Raw genomic sequence first — 20,106 nt, 5'->3', positions numbered from 1 at the left:
CCGATAAGCTATAAGCTTTAAACTTGGAATATGCTTCAGAACTCGATGGAAATGCAATAAGACAAACAATTTCAGATAAGTGGCGCATGGATCGAAATATTAAAAAAAAAACGTATTTGTACACCGATTAGGTCCATATTTGGAACACATATTAAATACGGGAATAGAAATCGCCTTGTGAAAAAACTCCCGGTAGCTGGTGCATGGATCGAAATATTTCAAAAAATCGTATTTGTGCTCCGGTGGCGCAAGGGTCGAGATATTAAAAAACTGTTATTTTTTGAATTTTCGAAGTTTGTGTGGTCACGCTTCCACGCGATCCCTGCATCAGGGGGATCAAAACCAAGAAGAAAGGGGGATTTTGTACAGATTATTATTTATAAAAACGTTTTTTTTTGTTTCTTGGAGCCCCTGCAATAGTTTTGAAAATTTAGACAGTTTTGGCAGCGAATGGTATCAAAATTGACCACTTTTTTTTAATGAAAAATGCGACCTCTATCGTTTTCAAGACTTTTAGAAAGTTTGTTCATATAAAAAGATGAAATTCGCATGACACCAACGTAATTTTTTATTAATAGTTAATAGTGTAACTATATTACTATTAATTACGTCAGATGGCTATAAGCTTTTTTCTGTATATCTCATTTTTGTTGAAAATGCTACACTGTGTCTGGATGTGATGTTTTTTCTATTGTGTAATGGAATCGCATCTCTGATGGAGCAGTAAGGAAGGCAGTCGGCATGATCTGGGGGTGCTCAGTGGCTAGTCATGTCGGCTGGGCGGGGTCCTTGCCAACCTTACTGTTCGTGCGCCATAACAAAGAAAAGTTCCTATCATGCCTATCAAAACTAACAGCTGTCAAATTCAAGAAAAACCGACAGAAGCGCAGAGACGACTCAAAACGCTTATAATTCAAAATAAAACAACATCCGGCCGAACCGGACGTCACGGAAAGACCGTTAACATTCAAAAATTTAAATTCAGAAAAAAATAACCGCAAAAAAAAAAATTACCGAACCGGACATGACCGGTTGCAATCCTGAAAATCAAAGAAAAAAAAATGCTGAAAATTAAAGAAAAAAGGGGGATAAACAAAAACGGGCCGAATATACATAGGGGGCGCCGCGGGTGGTGTTGCGACGCCCGGTGCTTTGCCCACCCTAAAACAAATCTTTTCCTGTCCAAACGAAGGCTCTTAGCCATCGCCTTGGTAACTCCCTTGAAGTTATATGTATCAAATTTCTTCGTCACTCGGTTACTTTCTATTTTCACTTCTCTAGCACAGCGCGTTTAGTTTATGTTATATTAAAATAAGGCAGCTTCTTAAGTTATTTTAAATTTGTATTATTCCAGCGTGACATTTCCCTTCGCAAATTTTAAAAGTGCCAAGATATAAGTTCCATCACATGCACGTGATCTTCCTTTTTTCATGCAGCCAGCTAACCAATCCTTTTCTTTCTTTCTTCTCTCGGAAACTCGTGGTTTTGTCTTACTAGCGATCGCCGACTTTTTTTTTTTGTCTCGATACTTTTCATCGCAACTTTTAGGTCTCATCCCCAGCCACTAGACCGTTCCAACGAAAACGCTCCCAAGTGGACCGTAACCGTAGACCATAACAGCAGACCGTAACAATTGTCATAAGCAAAACAATTTTAGAAATAAGGTTTTTCAATTAGAAGAAAATTTTTCTAAGCGGGGTCGCCCCTCGGCAGTGTTTGGCAAGCGCTTCGGGTGTATTTCTGTCATGAAAAGCTCTCAGTGAAAACTCATCTGCCTTGCAGATGCCGTTCGGAGTCGGCATAAAACATGTAGGTCCCGTCCGGCCAATTTGTAGGGAAAATCAAGAGGAGCACGACGCAAATTGGAAGAGAAGCTCGGCCTTAGATCTCTTCGGAGGTTATCGCGCCTTACATTTATTTTTTTATTTTATATTTAAGCAAAAAAATATATAAAAATAAAAAAATTTCATTAAATGACATAAGTACAATATTGGCCCAATTGGAAACTTTATTACTTACTTACTTAATTGGCGCTTAACCGTCTAAACGGTTATGGCCGTCCAACAAGGCGCGCCAGTCGCTCCTTCGCTCCGCCAACCGGCGCCAATTGGTCACACCAAGGGAGTTTAAATCGTTTTCCACCTGGTCCTTCCAACGGAGTGGGGGCCGCCCTCTACCTCTGCTTCCATAGGCGGGTTCCGATAGAAACACTTTCTTGGCCGGAGCATCATCTTTCATTCGCATAACATGGCCTAGCCAGCGCAGCCGCTGCGTTTTAATTCGCTGGACTATGTTGATGTCTGCGTATAGCTCGTACAGCTCATCATTAAATCTTCTTCGGTACTCGCCATCGCCAACGCGTAGAGGTCCATAAATCTTTCGAAGAACTTTTCTCTCGAACACTCCCAAAGCCGCTTCATCTGCTGTTTTCATGGTCCATGCTTCTGCCCCATATAGCAGGACGGGTACGATAAGTGACTTGTAGAGTATGATTTTCGTTCGCCGAGAGAGGACTTTACTTTTCAATTGCCTACCTAGTCCAAAGTAGCATTTATTGGCAAGATTGATTCTTCGCTGGATTTCAGTGCTGATGTTGTTGCTAATGTTGATGCTGGAAACTTTATTGCTCATACAATATATATGGCCGTGTGTTTTCCCAGAATATGTTAGCAAGAATATTTTGGATTTCGCCCAAATAAATAAGTTTAATAATAATAATTAGTTTTTCTCTCGCAAAGGAAGATGTATGCGTCAAGCGAAGAAAGGTCAATTTTACAATTATATTTGGACACATTGGTCAATTGGTGCGCCATCAACTATATGCCACTTAATCTTAAAAAATGCAAATTTATGTAGATTACTTCAGCCAGCTTCCTTCACTCTTAACAATTAAAATCTTGAACAGGTATGTATACATTTTTATAGACCTTGGGGTTGATATTGACAGCAAACTTATCTTCAACCTTCATATTACTACAACTGTTAATAAGGCTAGAGGTATTCTGGTGTTTGTAAGGCGATGGTAAAAAGAATTCAGCGACCCGTATGTTACTAAAGCTCTTTTTACAACATTAGTCAGGCCGATATTAAAATATGGTGCAATAATTTGGAACCCGAGCTACCAGGTTCATATTGATCGGCTGGAATCAGTTCAAAAACAATTCTTACCTTTCTCCTTAAGGGATTTCCTTGCTAGTCGTAGGGAAATGCTTGGAATTGTATTTATGATTAAATTACTATATGGTTCGGTCTCTAACTCATTCCTGTTGAGCGAAGTAAACAACTTTAATGTCCCTTTCCGGCCTTCAAGACATCTTAAACCTCTCTACCTCAAATATTGTAGATCAAATTTTGAGCTAAATGAGCCCTTCCGCTGTTTGTGTCAGAATAACATCTCCGACTCTAGCACATTTGATGTTTCTGACTCGCTTTTTTGTATTAAAAAATCTGTTCCTTCCTCTCTTAATATTAACTAACTGTATACATTACCATATTGAATTCATTTTTTTCTACTAACTCTATCCATTATATGTCTGTATATTTATTACTAATACGGCATGTATTTTACTTAGCTGATGAGGGTTTCTCTGTAGCTGAGCAGTTTTAGATTTCGACTCGACTTGAGAGCAGTGTGGTGTCACAACGTCCATAAAAAAACATATAAAAAAAAACTTTTTCCGCTCTGAACACTTTTTTTTTCAAAAGAAAATTTTTCTAAAATGCTCCATTTATTTGATGCAATCATTTAAAAACTTGAATCCTTTAAGTCCTTAATTGGTGGTACTAAAACGTACAATAAGAATCATACTTTTCTACTTTGGTTTATATTATGAAAACAACTTCTTAGTACTGAGAATAAGTACGTATATTTTTCTGAAAAAAATGTTGGGGAAATGGTTAAGCAGAATTAATGTGTACGGTGGGCGCCGTCAGTATGCAAAAAAAAATTTTAAAAGTAGTACTGCGGAAGTGCTTAGACTTCAATTGTTCAATTTAAGGGGGAAGTTTATGAAACAAACTTATAAAACCCTACCCCACTCTTGGCAGTGGGCATGTTTGTGTTCTTTTCTGGAATAAATATTGCATGATTTTTGCAGCTCTCCCGAAAGTTTGCGTCCTAATTTAATAAAATATTGTCCAAAAAAGCATCATTTTGTACAAATTTAGTGATCGTTACATTATTAGATAGTAACAATAAGAAAGAAAGGCAATCCCCATTAGATAGGATTGCAGAAACTTTGCCATACATGCGCTCATTTCCTACTGGTGCGCTTGGTGTGTTTATAGTAAACATCACCACCATTTATAGCAAGGCTATTCAGCTTTAAAATCCAAAAAACTTATAGGAGCAAAGAGCGAGGTACTACCACTGAACCCATTCTTAGATGGAAGGGGGGTTATGAGGGCAGTCGGCCGCCTCGAAGCTTCCGAAGATATCCCGTACAACGAGCGACATCCAGTCATTTTGCCGTATAATTGCCAGTTGTCGCGTCTTATTGTAAAGTTTACCCATAGGATCTCACTCCATGGGGAAAACCAACTTATGCTACGCCTCATCCGTACGCAGTATTGGATACCACGGGTCAAGAACATGATAAAATCGACAATACACAATTGCAAGGAATGCACGATTTACCGAAAACGTGTTCAAACCCAGTTAATGGGAATTTTACCCAAGGAGAGAACTACGTACTCACGGGCATTCACAAATACAGGAGTCGATTTTGCGGGACCTTTCGATATAAAGAACTTTCGGGGACGAGGTTGTAGAGTGTCGAAGGGGTACGTATGCTTGTTCGTTTGCTTTGCAACGAAAGCGATTCACCTGGAACCCACCTCCGACCTCAGCACTCAATCATTTTTAGCAGCATTTGCGAGGTTCGTATCGCGAAGAGGCTGCCCTAGTAAGATGTTTTCCGACAATGGCACGAATTTTGTCGGGGCTTCTAGAGCACTTAAAGCGGAAATGAGGGAATTCCTACAAAATGCCCGCGATAGCACCCTGTCCAAGTATTCCCATCAATCCTTATCGTGGCACTTCATCCCCGCATCAGCTCCTCACATGGGGGGACTGTGGGAAGCGGGAGTGAAAAGTTTTAAAGGCCACTTCACAAAAATCGCTTCAAATTGCAAATTTACCTTTGAGGGGTTTGCGACTTTGCTATGCAAGATCGAAGCCTGCCTCAACTCCCGACCATTGAGCCCCGCGTCAAACAATGCATCAGACCTGGAGCCACTAACCCCAGGTCACTTTCTGGTAGGAGGACATCTCATCTCCACCAGAACCTGACGCCAGCGAAAACTCTGCCTCCATCATAAATCGATGGCAAAAGTTAAAATCCCTACATCACTCTTTCTGCAAGAGGTGGAAATCGGAAAACCTCTCTGAACTGCAGAAAAGAAATAAATGGAGATTTCCCAAAACGAACCTTAAAATCGGGGACCTGGTCGTAATCAAGGAGGACAATTTGTCTCCAAATGAATGGAGACTCGGACGGGTGGTCAAATTACACCCAGGAACTGACGATCGCGTCAGAGTGGAGGATATCATGACGATGAAAGGCCAGATAACCCGACCCCTGGTAAAACTCATCATCTTGCCCTACCAGCGCGATGAGACAGAAGAATCTGCGGCATCCAATTAAAAATCCTTTCTATTGTCTGCCACTTCACGAAAGCCAAACTAATGAGTCTACATCGTGAGCCGCCCAACTTATAACTCTAGTGGAATTTCAACCAGTGAACTGACAACCTTATCGAAAACAGACGGAGTAAAAGCACTTTTCGATAGCATCAAGTTGCCTTGAATGCATGTTCAAATATTAAAAAAAAGGGAGAAAAACAACTGTCGGCTTTTACGCGCCCCTTCACCTTTCAATGGTGATTTAATACCTGTATTTAAAAAACTATCAAAACCATTGAAATTCTCATATTCATTAAAAACGAAAGGGACATTCAATAAGACACTTTTGAAAAAGCGTCGATTTACCAATAATGGCATCAAAAGGAAAGCGGCTAACTAGAAAGGGGAGTGCCATAGATGTTAAAATAACGAGCAAGAAATCTAATAACGCATTGACAGTATTTGCACCACATTGATAGCGTCTGCTTAACGCTGTCAGGACTACTTTTCAACAAAAACTTCTTCACGCACTATAATACGCTTTACGAATAATTTCACACTACTTTGTTTCAGAACACATGTAGATTGCATCTTAACGTATGATGTTAACAACCCATCTCCCAAACCAGCATACCGTTTACCAAATGGAATCCTCATCTGCCTTTTAACAAGATTTAAGCAGTCTCACAACAAAATTTACCGAATTATGGAATATACAAAATGTTCGCCAAAGGAAGTGTCAATGTAATGCCAAATTTTTAAACCATTTTAAATATATATGAAATCGATACTCTACGCTGGACATAGTTACGATAGGTTCGATTTCACATACTTTCCAGAATGATTTTAGAGGTGTTGTTAAGGGTAGTGAGCTACGAGGATTGTGCGTAGGGCCCTCCCATCTACATAATTCTAAGTGCTACAATCGTACAATATATGGTCTTACCAAGGTATCTGAGTTTGGTATCATTTCTTGTTTCCGTTTCGCTGCTCCACTCCTAGAACATTGTATGGATGCATGTGCGACTATCTGTATGTGTTATCCGTGATTATAAAGTTTGGATCGCGCGCTGACCCTAAAAAGGCTTGCAGAAGTACTTTGCAAATGTATCTTCGGATATTACAAACATACTCACTACCAGAGACGAGGAGGAAAAATTGTAGTCAATACCAAACCAGATGTATTTTTTCTTTTTTTTTACTACTCTTAAGAAATACGCAGCTCTCGATATTGACGTCTTATTGTATGGCAACTAGGGAGAAATTCGTAATTCAAACAATCCAAAACTGCTCGAACAATTTGATATGCAGCAGTAACGCTACTGGCTCCCATTTGAGTTTTTATTTGCCCGCATACATTGGATTTTTGAAAGTCGAAGTTGCTTGGTTCTCGATGGGATTTTCGCCCGTATCCCATTTGGCATCCATGCGCTCCTTTTCGAAACGTGCAGATTCACGAAGATCGTGTATAGTTGTTAATAATTTCCATAACAATAATATGGCTAGACCAACTAAAACAACAGCTGCTATCACACCCAAAACAATGCCCTACCTAAACACTTTTGGCGGACATTCGCGCTCTTGCTCTGCATGCACCTCGACTTTATCATTCACTTCACTATATCTAAATATGAATTTACAACCATCTTCATCATACCACATACAAAGAAATTCCTCCTTTACTTCATCAGTAATAATTTTCTCCTCACCCATGAGTACAAAGGTGCCAGGGCAGTTAGCAGCACAATCTTTATCATCCTTCAATGGACCAGTTTTGTACATTTGACATTGTTCGCAATTCTTTAGCTCGTGGCAGCGCCCCGCGCAAGTAAGGCCATTTTTCACAATATTGTCCGGAATAACTACCCTCCTCTAGGGGCCTGCATTTGCGGCCCCCGGTTGCGATTCACCAAGCCCCGAACAGATTTCATCACCATTTGGTGGTATACAAGTGTCATTCGAGGCACGACAACCGCAACCAGAACCCGTCCACCCTGGTTTGCGGACCCAGTGATTAAATTCTCAAGGGCCATGTTCTGGACCAGAACACAACAAATTCCTATGACGTTCACATGAGAAACTATCACATTCACAGAATTTACCCGAAATAGTTCTTCGGGAATTGGACGTTTCTCACATTCGCATACACCATATGCCACGATTAGTACAATCCACTTGTGTCGTATTATAGGGACGGCAGCCCAAATCATTATTTGTGCCTGTATGAACATCGCTAGTCGAACACTCACAATTATGAACGAAGTGCATATCATCGCATTCGCAGACGCCACATTAGCGTACCATGATTATTACATTTGGATAAATGAGCCTCATAACCAACAGCACCAGGGCGTTCACAGGGACATGAACACAGCATTTGTAAATGGATAATTAATTTTTCATTCACTATTCTGCCTTAACTACATATAATTTTGGATCGAATTTTGGAATTTGCGCTTGGTTGGATTTTGGGTGTAACAAGCGTGCCAGCTTTCCAGCCCATTCCAAATTATGATTGTAGGAATATTTTTGTGTCCGGCATAAAATGGGAACGTATGGTTGCCAAACTATCCACAGCCAGCTAAAGTATCTAATATTTGTTGTAGTAGCAGCAAATTGCGACAAATTGAATACTTTATAGCGGTTGTTTGACGCACTGGCTCTGACAGCAAAGACATGGCCAAATAGACCACCATTCAAAGCAGGTATACGTATGCTACCACCAATGTCAGTACCCAAACCGAAAGCGGTACAACAAGCGCTAATTAGCGCTGCCTCACCACCAGACGAGCCACCAACAGCACGTTTATAATCATCGGGATGTGTAGTTTGCCTTATTAACCTATTACGGATCTCAGTCCATTATTTTCCTCGGGACATTTGATGTTGCGCACCACTTTCTTTCATTAAACGGATACATTCTGCATCCGGCAAGCTACACTCCATTGGGCAACATTACACAATGAGGTTGAAAAGGAAAAAACCATCGAACAAGAAATTGAAGAAGCACCTAAGAATGGCCTACGTATCGCTTGGCGCTACAATGATCTACCACCTGTAAACACTGAGCAAACCCCTAGTAAAGTAGGGCACCACTTCAATTCAATGGAGCAAATGGATAAAAATTTATTGGATTTGTTGATACATTGCTATGGAATGCTTTGACTACTTCATAAGCCGTAATTTTGGTTCCCGTATTAAGCGTGCAAGTGTAAAAGACCTTTGTAGTCTTTTGGGATTTGTTTCTCGCTGTGAGCCAGCCAATGATTCTAATTCAATTGCATAATCTACCAGATCACGAATTTTCGGCACAAGCGTCTCATCAAGTTTTGCGATCAAATGCATTGACATGGAAATGAAGCAAATCGAAACGGCGTTGCGCACTATGCCTCTCAGAATCGTAAGAAATTTATGAATAAGCTCGAAAAAAAATCTTCATCGTACCATAGCGGTGACCCCAGTGATATTATGCAAATGCAAGTCGCTGTACTTACATTGCTGTAGAATGGAAAAACAAATATAAGCTCGATGGCATAATCAACCATTGGATTGCATTTTACCTGAAAATATAAGAAAGAAATGATAGTAATAAGAAATAACAAATAAATTACTATACTTACCGCTCTGCTACTGTACAACCTCGTGGACTTTTTCATTATGACATTTCTCATTCAGGAAATGCCTTTAATAACTAAACAACAAGCAGTGATGCCAACACCCATGGCCGTAATTAATGAGCACTTGACTCACCCTGCACCATTTTAGGCCAAAAAGCCAAATATGCACCCAATATTCTGGTAGATCGTTAATAGCAAATAAGACGTTGCTATTCAATGAAATACCAATTCAGAACTTAGACCAACTCGTTTACGAATGAAAGTATGAGGTGAAAAATTAGTACAAGGGAAGGGGTAATAACCGATCTAACCACCAGTGTAATAATGTCCACACATTAATCCAGCAAAGCTTTGCGCCTTGTTAGTGCCCGGCAAAAACGCTCTCGTCATTCCACGTCATTTGACTAGCCATTTTACGGTCATGGGTTATATTCATAGTCACATTTGCATGGGCGTGGTAAAGCTTTGTGAACAAATTTTTGTTGGTGGGAGCCCAGGGTGGTTTATAGTAAACATCACCACCATTTATAGCAAGGCTCTGCACTTTAAAATACACCCAAACAAACAACCCCAAATCTTGAGCTTTGTTTCTAAGTTTTGTATACCTAATTTTGTATACCTAAATTTGTATACCTAATTTTGTATACCTAGATTTGTATACCTAAGTTCGAAATTTGTACACCGGGTTCTGAAATTTTGTATACCTAATTTTGTATGCCTAAATTTGTATACCTGTTTCTAAATTTTTTATACCTCATTTTGTATACCGAAATTTGTACACCGGGTTCCGAAAAATTTTATAAGTCACAATAATCTCGTCACTCAGCCACAACCAGATATTTTTTTTTTGAAAAATAATCGACACGTATATAATATGACTTAATGAGTCTAATTGCAGGCATCATGACCCGCTACGGCCAATTGCGCAAGGCATATGAAAAAAAGGGTCAGCTATTTCAAGGTCCCATGTCATTTGTGTTCGGCTAGGCATCCGATCCGTTTATGCCCAGTCTACCGTTCAAAGACGCCTGAAAGACACCACCCTTCACGTGGATGAGCAAACCAAAGCCTCACGTGAGCCGTATAAGTCGTGGAGCGTACAGGTAGAGGAGAAAGAACGCGATAACCTCGAAGGGGCGTTATCACTATACGCCTCCGATATTGAGGCGGAGGAAATGGGACGAGAAACCACGAAGAGGGACACCTATTCTCAACCGGCCAGCATGGTCCATAGAGATCGGAACCACTGCCCTTCCGACTCTCCGATAGACCGGAACCACTGCCCTTCCGACTATCAGGGGGATCGGAACCACGGCTCTTCCGACCCCTGCTACAACATGAGCGCCAACAGTCGAACAGAACCCCTCACCGTCGTCGCCGACAACGACAACGCCCCCAGCTGGCCAACAACAACACAAATCGCCGTCACGAAGCCATCACGACCAGCCTGCCTCGCTCTAGGTCGACCGCCGCCGATTCTCGAGGAGTCATTGCCACTCGCCAGCTAATGACGCCGCTAGCGTTCCGCAGTGGACGTACAGGGCTGGACCCCGTCGCTGGACCGGTACTGCGGCCCATGATCTTGCTTTCGCCGACCGCTATCGTCAAAATAGAAGCTGGAGGACGACTACATCTGGTGCGAGCATTGATCGACGTCTGTTCGCCATCCACAGTCATGTCCGCCGATTTGGTCCGGAATCTGCGGCTGGACGAAACTCGAGTGGGTAGCCAGACAGGCTGTGTGGTGTGTCTGCGGGGGAAGCACGGCGACAACAAATGCATTGCGACCCATGCCGTCGTCACGCCACATTTCCACCGAGTGGCGCCTAGTCACAGCCTGGATCCAGCCATCGCGGCTATGTATACTCATATCTGTCTCGCCGATCCCAAATTCTACGTCGCGTCGCCAGTACGCCTAGTTCTCAGGGCAGACGTACATATATGCCGACATTATGCTGAATCAAGTTCTGCCAGCGTCATTCGGCCCGCTCTTGGCGCAAAGCACGATATTCGACTTCGTGCTCTCTGGAGTATCCAGAGCCTAAAGGGTCGCAGATAAATATCAAAAAAAAAAATGAATTTTGAATTTGCCTTTAAATTATGAATTTTGTAATAAAGAATATGTTATACTTTGAACTCATGCATACAGTCTGTCCATCCACAAATTTCTCATCTTTCTCCCTCTAGATATTGTGTACTCTAGCAGCAGGGCAAGGCGAGGTTGCGTACCGCAAGGGGGCCGGCATGTTTAGGCCAGCAGGCTAACCCCAAAGGAAAATTAAGGGCCGGCCACCCTAATGCAATTTAATACAGAACCGCTTATTTATTACGTCCGTTAGCACATATACTAAAAGCAAAATTGACGTTTCGTTAAGTTACCCCGCCAAAGGCCTGTTAGCTTTGGGGGTAAACGGAATGCGTGGAAAGGGAACTCCTTCTCTTGGATTAAAGCCGCAGCCGTATACGCACGCTCGTAAGTTTTTTGTTTATACCACAAGTTTTCCAAAACCATAAAAAAGGTCACTCCAGCGATCATCACCGCCAGAACGCAGAGTCCCCGAATAAATTAAAGGTAACATTGTAGCAATTGCATGCTTGTTCCTTTAAACTCTCTTCCTGTGATTTTCCACTGCAATTTGTGAAATAAAGTCTATTGAAATTTTAATATTAATCACCGCCTTTTCTTCCTAACTGCCATTGAGAGAAACTAGCCTGGAACCCGCCAGCTCAAGTTTTCATGATCGACAACCAAGCAACTTCGACTTTCAAAAATCCAATGTATGCGGGCAAATAAAAACTCAAATGGGAGCCAGTAGCGTTACTGCTGCATATCAAATTGTTCGAGCAGTTTTGGATTGTTTGAATTACGAATTTCTCCCTAGTTGCCATACAATAAGACGTCAATATCGAGAGCTGCGTATGTAAGTTTTCCATTTGCAGCGATAATTGTTCGGTGACCAGAACACAACAAATTCCTATGACGTTCACATGAGAAACTATCACATTCACAGAATTTACCCGAAATAGTTCTTCGGGAATTGGACGTTTCTCACATTCGCATACACCATATGCCACGATTAGTACAATCCACTTGTGTCGTATTATCGGGACGGCAGCCCAAATCATTATTTGTGCTTGTATGAACATCGCTAGTCGAACACTCACAATTATGAACGAAGTGCATATCATCGCATTCGCAGTCGCCACATTAGCGTACCATGATTATTACATTTGGATGAATGAGCCTCATAACCAACAGCACCAGGGCGTTCACAGGGACATGAACACAGCATTTGTAAATGGATAATTAAACTTTCATTCACTATTCTGCCTTAATTATATGTAGAATGTTGGATCGAATTTTGGAATTTGCGCTTGGTTGGATTTTGGGTGTAACAAGCGTGCCAGCTTTCCAGCCCATTCCAAATTATGATTGTAGGAATATTTTTGTGTCCGGCATAAAATGGGAACGTATGGTTGCCAAACTATCCTAAGCCAGCTAAAGTATCTAATATTTGTTGTAGTAGCAGCAAATTGCGACAAATTGAATACTTTATAGCGGTTGTTTGAGGCACTGGCTCTGACAGCAAAGACATGGCCAAATAGACCACCATTCAAAGCAGGTATACGTATGCTACCACCAATGTCAGTACCCAAACCGAAAGCGGTACAACAAGCGCTAATTAGCGCTGCCTCACCACCAGACGAGCCACCAACAGAACGTTTATAATCATCGGGATGTGTAGTTTGCCTTATTAACCTATTACGGATCTCAGTCCATTATTTTCCTCGGGACATTTGATGTTGCGCACCACTTTCTTTCATCAAACGGATACATTCTGCATCCGGCAAGCTACGCTCCATTGGGCAACATTACACAATGAGGTTGAAAAGAAATAACCATCGAACAAGAAATTGAAGAAGCACCTAAGAATGGCCTACGTATCGCTTGGCGCTACAATGATCTACCACCTGTAAACACTGAGCAAACCCCTAGTAAAGTAGGGCACCACTTCAATTCAATGGAGCAAATGCATAAAAATTTATTGGATTTGTTGATACATTGCTATGGAATGCTTTGACTACTTCATAAGCCGTAATTTTGGTTCCCGTATTAAGCGTGCAAGTGTAAAAGACCTTTGTAGTCTTTTGGGATTTGTTTCTCGCTGTGAGCCAGTCAATGATTCTAATTCAATTGCATAATCTACCAGATCACGAATTTTCGGCACAAGCGTCTCATCAAGTTTTGCGATCAAATGCATTGACATGGAAATGAAGCAAATCGAAACGGCGTTGCGCACTATGCCTCTCAGAATCGTAAGAAATTTATGAATAAGCTCGAAAAAAAATCTTCATCGTACCATAGCGGTGACCCCAGTGATATTATGCAAATGCCACATAGGCTGCGATATACCAAGGCGCCTGGTGTTAATTTTTCTTCTCTAGCAAAAGATTGCACTAGTTTCAGGAGACGTTGATATTTTGGATTATTAAAATTTTTGTACATTATAATTTGTTTGCGGGTTGCTGCTATCTGTGTTTGAGGTTGTGGATGTTTGTTGAGAACTTAATTCAGTACTATTTGAGTTTTAGTCGCTGTACTTACATTGCTGTAGAATGGAAAAACAAATATAAGCTCGATGGCATAATCAACCATTGGATTGCATTTTACCTGAAAATATAAGAAAGAAATGATAGTAATAAGAAATAACAAATAAATTACTATACTTACCGCTCTGCTACTGTACAACCTCGTGGACTTTTTCATTATGACATTTCTCATTCAGGAAATGCCTTTAATAACTAAACAACAAGCAGTGATGCCAACACCCATGGCCGTAATTAATGAGCACTTGACTCACCCTGCACCATTTTAGGCCAAAAAGCCAAATATGCACCCAATATTCTGGTAGATCGTTAATAGCAAATAAGACGTTGCTATTCAATGAAATACCAATTCAGAACTTAGACCAACTCGTTTACGAATGAAAGTATGAGGTGAAAAATTAGTACAAGGGAAGGGGTAATAACCGATCTAACCACCAGTGTAATAATGTCCACACATTAATCCAGCAAAGCTTTGCGCCTTGTTAGTGCCCGGCAAAAACGCTCTCGTCATTCCACGTCATTTGACTAGCCATTTTACGGTCATGGGTTATATTCATAGTCACATTTGCATGGGCGTGGTAAAGCTTTGTGAACAAATTTTTGTTGGTGGGAGCCCAGGGTGGTTTATAGTAAACATCACCACCATTTATAGCAAGGCTCTGCACTTTAAAATACACCCAAACAAACAACCCCAAATCTTGAGCTTTGTTTCTAAGTTTTGTATACCTAATTTTGTATACCTAAATTTGTATACCTAATTTTGTATACCTAGATTTGTATACCTAAGTTCGAAATTTGTACACCGGGTTCTGAAATTTTGTATACCTAATTTTGTATGCCTAAATTTGTATACCTGTTTCTAAATTTTGTATACCTCATTTTGTATACCGAAATTTGTATACCGGGTTCCGAAAAATTGTATAAGTCACAATTTTGAGGTAATCTCGTCACTCAGCCACAACCAGATATTTTTTTTTGAAAAATAATCGACACGTAGATAATATGACTTAATGAGTCTAATTGCAGGCATCATGACCCGCTACGGCCAATTGCGCAAGGCATATGAAAAAAAGCCAGCTATTTCAAGGTCCCATGCCATTTGTGTTCGGCTAGGCATCCGATCCGTTTATGCCCAGTCTACCGTTCAAAGACGCCTGAGGAACGGATGCGCGAAGCTCTTCTGGGCAATTATTGTGGCAATTGCCTCACCATGGCGCATCGCACGGCTGGTTGCACAAGCAACGGGAGATGTCGACGATGTGGCGAGAAACACCACACCACCCTTCACGTGGATGAGCATACCAAAGCCTCACGTGAGCCGTATAAGTCGTCGAGCGTACAGGTAGAGGAGGAAGAACGCGATAACCTCGAAGGGGCGTTATCACTATACGCCTCCGATATTGAGGCGGAGGAAATGGGACGAGAAACCACGAAGAGGGACACCTATTCTCAACCGGCCAGCATGGTCCAAGAGAGATCGGAACCACTGCCCTTCCGACTCTCCGATAGACCGGAACCACTGCCCTTCCGACTATCAGGGGGATCGGAACCACGGCTCTTCCGACCCCTGCCACAACATGAGCGCCAACAGTCGAACAGAACCCCTCACCGTCGTCGCCGACAACGACAACGCCCCCAGCTGGCCAACAACAACACAAATCGCCGTCACGAAGCCATCACGACCAGCCTGCCTCGCTCTACGTCGACCGCCGCCGATTCTCGAGGAGTCATTGCCACTCGCCAGCTAACGACGCCGCTAGCGTTCCGCAGTGGACGTACAGGGCTAGACCCCGTCGCTGGACCGGTACTGCGGCCCATGATCTCGCCTTCGCCGACCACTATCGTCAAAATAGAAGCTGGAGGACGACTACATCTGGTGCGAGCATTGATCGACGTCTGTTCGCCATCCACAGTCATGTCCGCCGATTTGGTCCGGGATCTGCGGCTGGACGAAACTCGAGTAGGTAGCCAGACAGGCTGTGTGGTGTGTCTGCGGGGGAAGCACGGCGACAACAAACGCATTGCGACCCATGCCGTCGTCACGCCACATTTCCACCGAGTGGCGCCTAGTCACAGCCTGGATCCAGCCATCGCGGCTATGTATACTCTTATCTGTCTCGCCGATCCCAAATTCTACGTCGCGTCGCCAGTACGCCTAGTTCTCGGGGCAGACGTATATGCCGACATTATGCTGAATCAAGTTCTGCCAGCGTCATTCGGCCCGCTCTTGGCGCAAAGCACGATATTCGGCTTCGTCCTCTCTGGAGTATCCAGAGCCTAAAGGGTCGCAGATAAATATCAAAAAAAATGAATTTTGAATTTGCCTTTAAATTATGAATTTTGTAATAAAGAATATGTTATACTTTGAACTCATGCGTACAGTCCGTCCATCCACAAATTTCTAATCTTTCTCCCTCTAGATATTGTGTACTCTAGCAGCAGGGCAAGGCGAGGTTGCGTACCGCAAGGGGGCCGGCATGTTTAGGCCAGCAGGCTAACCCCAAAGGAAAATTAAGGGCCGGCCACCCTAATGCAATTTAATACAGAGCCGCTTATTTATTACGTCCGTTAGCACATATACTAAAAGCCAAATTGACGTTTCGTTAAGTTACCCCGCCAAAGGCCTGTTAGCTTTGGGGGTAAACGGAATGCGTGGAAAGGGAACTCCTTCACTTGAATTAAAGCCGCAGCCGTATACGCACACTCGTAAGTTTTTTGTTTATACCACAAGTTTTCCAAAACCATAAAAAAGGTCACTCCAGCGATCATCACCAACGCAGAGTCCCCGAATAAATTAAAGGTAACATTGTAGCAATTGCATGCTTGCCCCTTTAAACTCTCTTCCTGTGATTTTCCACTGCATATTTGTGAAATAAAGTCTATTGAAATTTTAATATTAGTCACCGCCTTTTCTTCCTAACTGCCATTGAGAGAAACTAGCCTGGAACCCGCCTAAAGCTTACCTAATTCAATATTAAATTAGCATACGTACATACATATAAATACAAATACATACAAAGCTATAGTAGTAGTACTTATTTGAATGAAGTTTTTGAATGTTGCTTAGTATTAAAAGCAGAACATACACATAAGTAGGATGTTATGAAATTTCTTTGACTTATCAGATCAAAATAGATTAAAGGTTCTCAAGAAATTATGGTCTTATTATACAATGTATATTATTTTTTTTTTTCAAAAAATATGATTGTTAGTTTGAATTGAAAATGTTATGCAACGAAGTTTGAAACATTTTCATTTCTGAATTAATTTTAACCCTTATGATTTGATGAATAAAGGTTATCCTAAATAATATTGTGCACTTTCGTAGGTTAGGTTTTTGAAATCTAAAGAATATCTAATCCCGGTATTAATTACAATATAATATCCCGAAATTCCCTGGGTTCCGAAATTATAAGATATTGACATCCCTAATATAAGGTGAAGTTTTAGAATTTGTGGGCATATTCATTAACCCATTTGGCGGCACATGTTGCTATTATTCGGAAACTAAAAAAAATTTTTTAAAACGCAGTTTCGAGACCTCAGAAACTTGTACGGTGAGTACGTATATATATAATATTATTTTTACTAATAACATAAAAAACATTAAAAGTGCAAGAAAATTTTTTTTAAGAAAAAAAGCACAAAAAAACTACGTAAATAAAGAATACCAAGATCAGTAAGATCCAAGGTTCTTAGCGAGTAGGTACAGTTTAGAAATTTTGCGGTAAAGTAAATAGTTTACACCCCCTTAAAGAGATTGCTCGATATCACGCCGATTTTCACAGATTTTTATATAAATGTGCCATATGTTGTTGTATGGTGCGCAAGTGATGTGAAATTTTGGATATATTTATTTATTTCTGTTCTGGATATTACATTGAGCTCCGAGCGTGATATATCAAGGTATGATTGGATGGTTCTTGATAGACCATCCTTCTCCGACCATGCGTATATCAGCTTCAGCATCCCCCTAAAGAGGGTAAAAAAGGGAGGAACCTTTAGAAACCCTAGGTCAACGAACTGGACTAAATTCCAGAAACATGTAGAAACAAAACTGGGACAACCCAAAGAGGTTGCTAATGTAGAGGAACTGGAGGAGTCGAATGAATTCCTAACAAGGACGCTTTTGACTGCGTATAACAAAGCTTGCCCTCTAAGAAGATTCAGAGGAAAAGCAAAGCCGCCATGGTGGAGCAATGAGCTGAGTCTTCTAAGAAGACAGGTAAAAGAAATGTTTAAGCTCGCAAAGACCGCGGAAAGCGAACCGTGTCGGGAGGAGTACAGGGATCTACTGAGGATCTACAAACGTGAAATTACCAGGGCGAAGAGAAACTTATGGAAAAGTTTCTGTACGGACATAGAGTGCTCCAGCGAAACAGTACGGTTGAAAAAAGTCCTAGCAAAGGAAAACATAGTCCAGGGACTAATAAAGAAAGAGAACGGGGAATGGTCACGTAATAGTGAGGAATCCCCGCTTCCCAAGGCAGTCGGTTCTATGTACCGGAGCGACTCGGGATTTTTCCCGACCAAGGACTGTCATTTCAGTGTGACCCCATCTAATTTGTTTTGTCCCTCCCACAAATTGTCATCCTCCCAGCAGCTCCTTGCAGCAGGACTGCTCCATATTCTCTTACTCCGGGAAGGCATCGAATCCAATCCGGGTCCGTCTCCTGACCCCGGTCCTGAGAAATGGTTTTGCTGCATCTGCCGGAAAAGAATCTTTTTAGGACGGTCATACTCTGTTCAGTGTGTCTCGTGCAAGGGATGGTTGCATCGGACAGGTTGTTCTGGGCTTGATCCCAAAACCCGACGTCCACGTAACTTTTATAAATCTTTTGTGGCTCCTTGCTGTTCACGCCCAAAGGCGTCCCGTAGTCTACGCCTAAGCGCCCCCCCCCCCACTACCTTCCAGCAGCCCCGCTGCTCCGCAAGCCACAACAAGCACCCGCTGCTGCTCGCGCCCCACGGCGCCAACAACTCAAACAGCTGATACCACTCATAACTACTTCCTTTGTAGTAGAGTTGGTAGCAATGCTGAGCATCAGCCCCTGCCCCCGTCTTCTCCCCCCCCCCCCCCCCTCTTTTCCGGCAGCAATCGTGCAGGTCAGGGAAACAGACTCTTAGTCCCTACCTCCGTTTGCACCGTCTGCCAGCACAGAATATATAGGTTTGCGACATCCGCCCAATGCAGCTCCTGCCTTGGGTGGTGCCATTTCCCTAGATGTTCTGGTCTCCGCGACGGCAACCCCCCGACGGGTTTCATCGCGCCATGTTGCCAGGTCGCAAACCCAAATCATCCGGGTACCCCAATGCTTGCCCAAGGACGCCCAGTCCCAGGGCCACAACAGCAATTGCGTCCTGGCCTTCCACAACCCAGGCGTAGTCACCCGTCACTTACCCCCAGAGTGGCGACGTCTCCCCTTATGCACTTCAGAATTCTGCAGTTAAACTGTAATGGACTAACTGGGAAGATTACGGAGATGGTCGATTTCATGAAGCGGCACAACATCCGCATTGCTGCCATTCAAGAGACTAAACTCACAGCAAGATCTGCATTGCAGACCTGCTCTGGGTATAATGTCCACAGGAAAGACCGCGAGAGCGGAAATGGAGGCGGTCTCGCGTTTATCATACACCACTCTGTGCAATATTATATATTTGATCCTGGCATCGACCGCAGGGACAATGTCTTAGAACGTCAAGGCCTATCTGTCCGGTCAGGCGATGCAAACTTAGAAATCATCAACATCTACATCCCTCCTGCCACCTGTTGCCCCAGTGGATACCGCCCTAATATCAGGGCCTTACTCACTGGCAACAATCGCATTATCTTCAATGCCCATCATGATCTATGGCATTCAAACTTGCGGGCGGACAGTAGGGGTGAGATGTTGGCGGATCAAATAGAAGAAACGACGTTCTGCACAATAAACGGAGACGCCCCCACACGTATGGTAGGAAGCTGTCACAGCTCGCCAGATATCTCAATCGTGAGCGCAGAACTCGTAAACTGCGTCAACTGGCAGCCGATGGTAACATTGGCATTCGACCACCTGCCCATACTTATTTCGCTTGAGCGTACCGCCGACTTCATCGTCACTGAAAAACGCACTTTCATAAACTTCAAAAAAGGAAAGTTGGAAGAATATAAATCCTTTCCAGACAGCCGCTTTGCTGCCCTCCCTATCCCGACTGATGCCCGTCAAGGGGAGCGTGCCTTCCGTAAGGTCATTAAATCCGCCTCGGCACATTTCA

General features: G+C 42.5%; 1 protein-coding gene and 1 long non-coding RNA gene across 9 annotated transcripts in view; both read right to left on the bottom strand.

The window, feature by feature from the left end:
- The window catches only part of LOC137239570 (zinc finger protein 135-like), a 139,050-nt gene extending 129,766 nt beyond the window's left edge, over positions 1 to 9,284 (bottom strand). For 2 of the 8 annotated variants that reach the window (XM_067765010.1, XM_067765013.1), the window contains exons 1-3: positions 9,244 to 9,284; positions 6,760 to 9,183; positions 6,570 to 6,708 (exon numbers count right to left, since the gene is read on the bottom strand). The gene's annotated coding sequence lies outside the window, so the exon portion shown is untranslated. Of the gene's footprint in view, positions 1 to 6,569; positions 6,709 to 6,759; positions 9,184 to 9,243 lie in introns of those variants that run through there. The other 6 variants (XM_067765009.1, XM_067765012.1, XM_067765011.1 and 3 more) reach the window with 4 other exon arrangements.
- Positions 9,285 to 13,258: 3,974 nt separating this feature from the next.
- LOC137239575 (uncharacterized) lies at positions 13,259 to 14,021 on the bottom strand. The gene is made up of 2 exons (XR_010949421.1): positions 13,973 to 14,021; positions 13,259 to 13,912 (listed from the first exon to the last, which is right to left on the bottom strand). It is a non-coding gene; the product is annotated as an uncharacterized lncRNA (long non-coding RNA).
- Positions 14,022 to 20,106: the final 6,085 nt, after the last annotated feature.

This window comes from Eurosta solidaginis, chromosome 2, assembly GCF_040869045.1.
Source record: "Eurosta solidaginis isolate ZX-2024a chromosome 2, ASM4086904v1, whole genome shotgun sequence".
Taxonomy (NCBI): Eukaryota; Metazoa; Arthropoda; class Insecta; order Diptera; family Tephritidae; genus Eurosta; species Eurosta solidaginis.
This window is presented reverse-complemented; position numbering and strand designations above follow the sequence as displayed.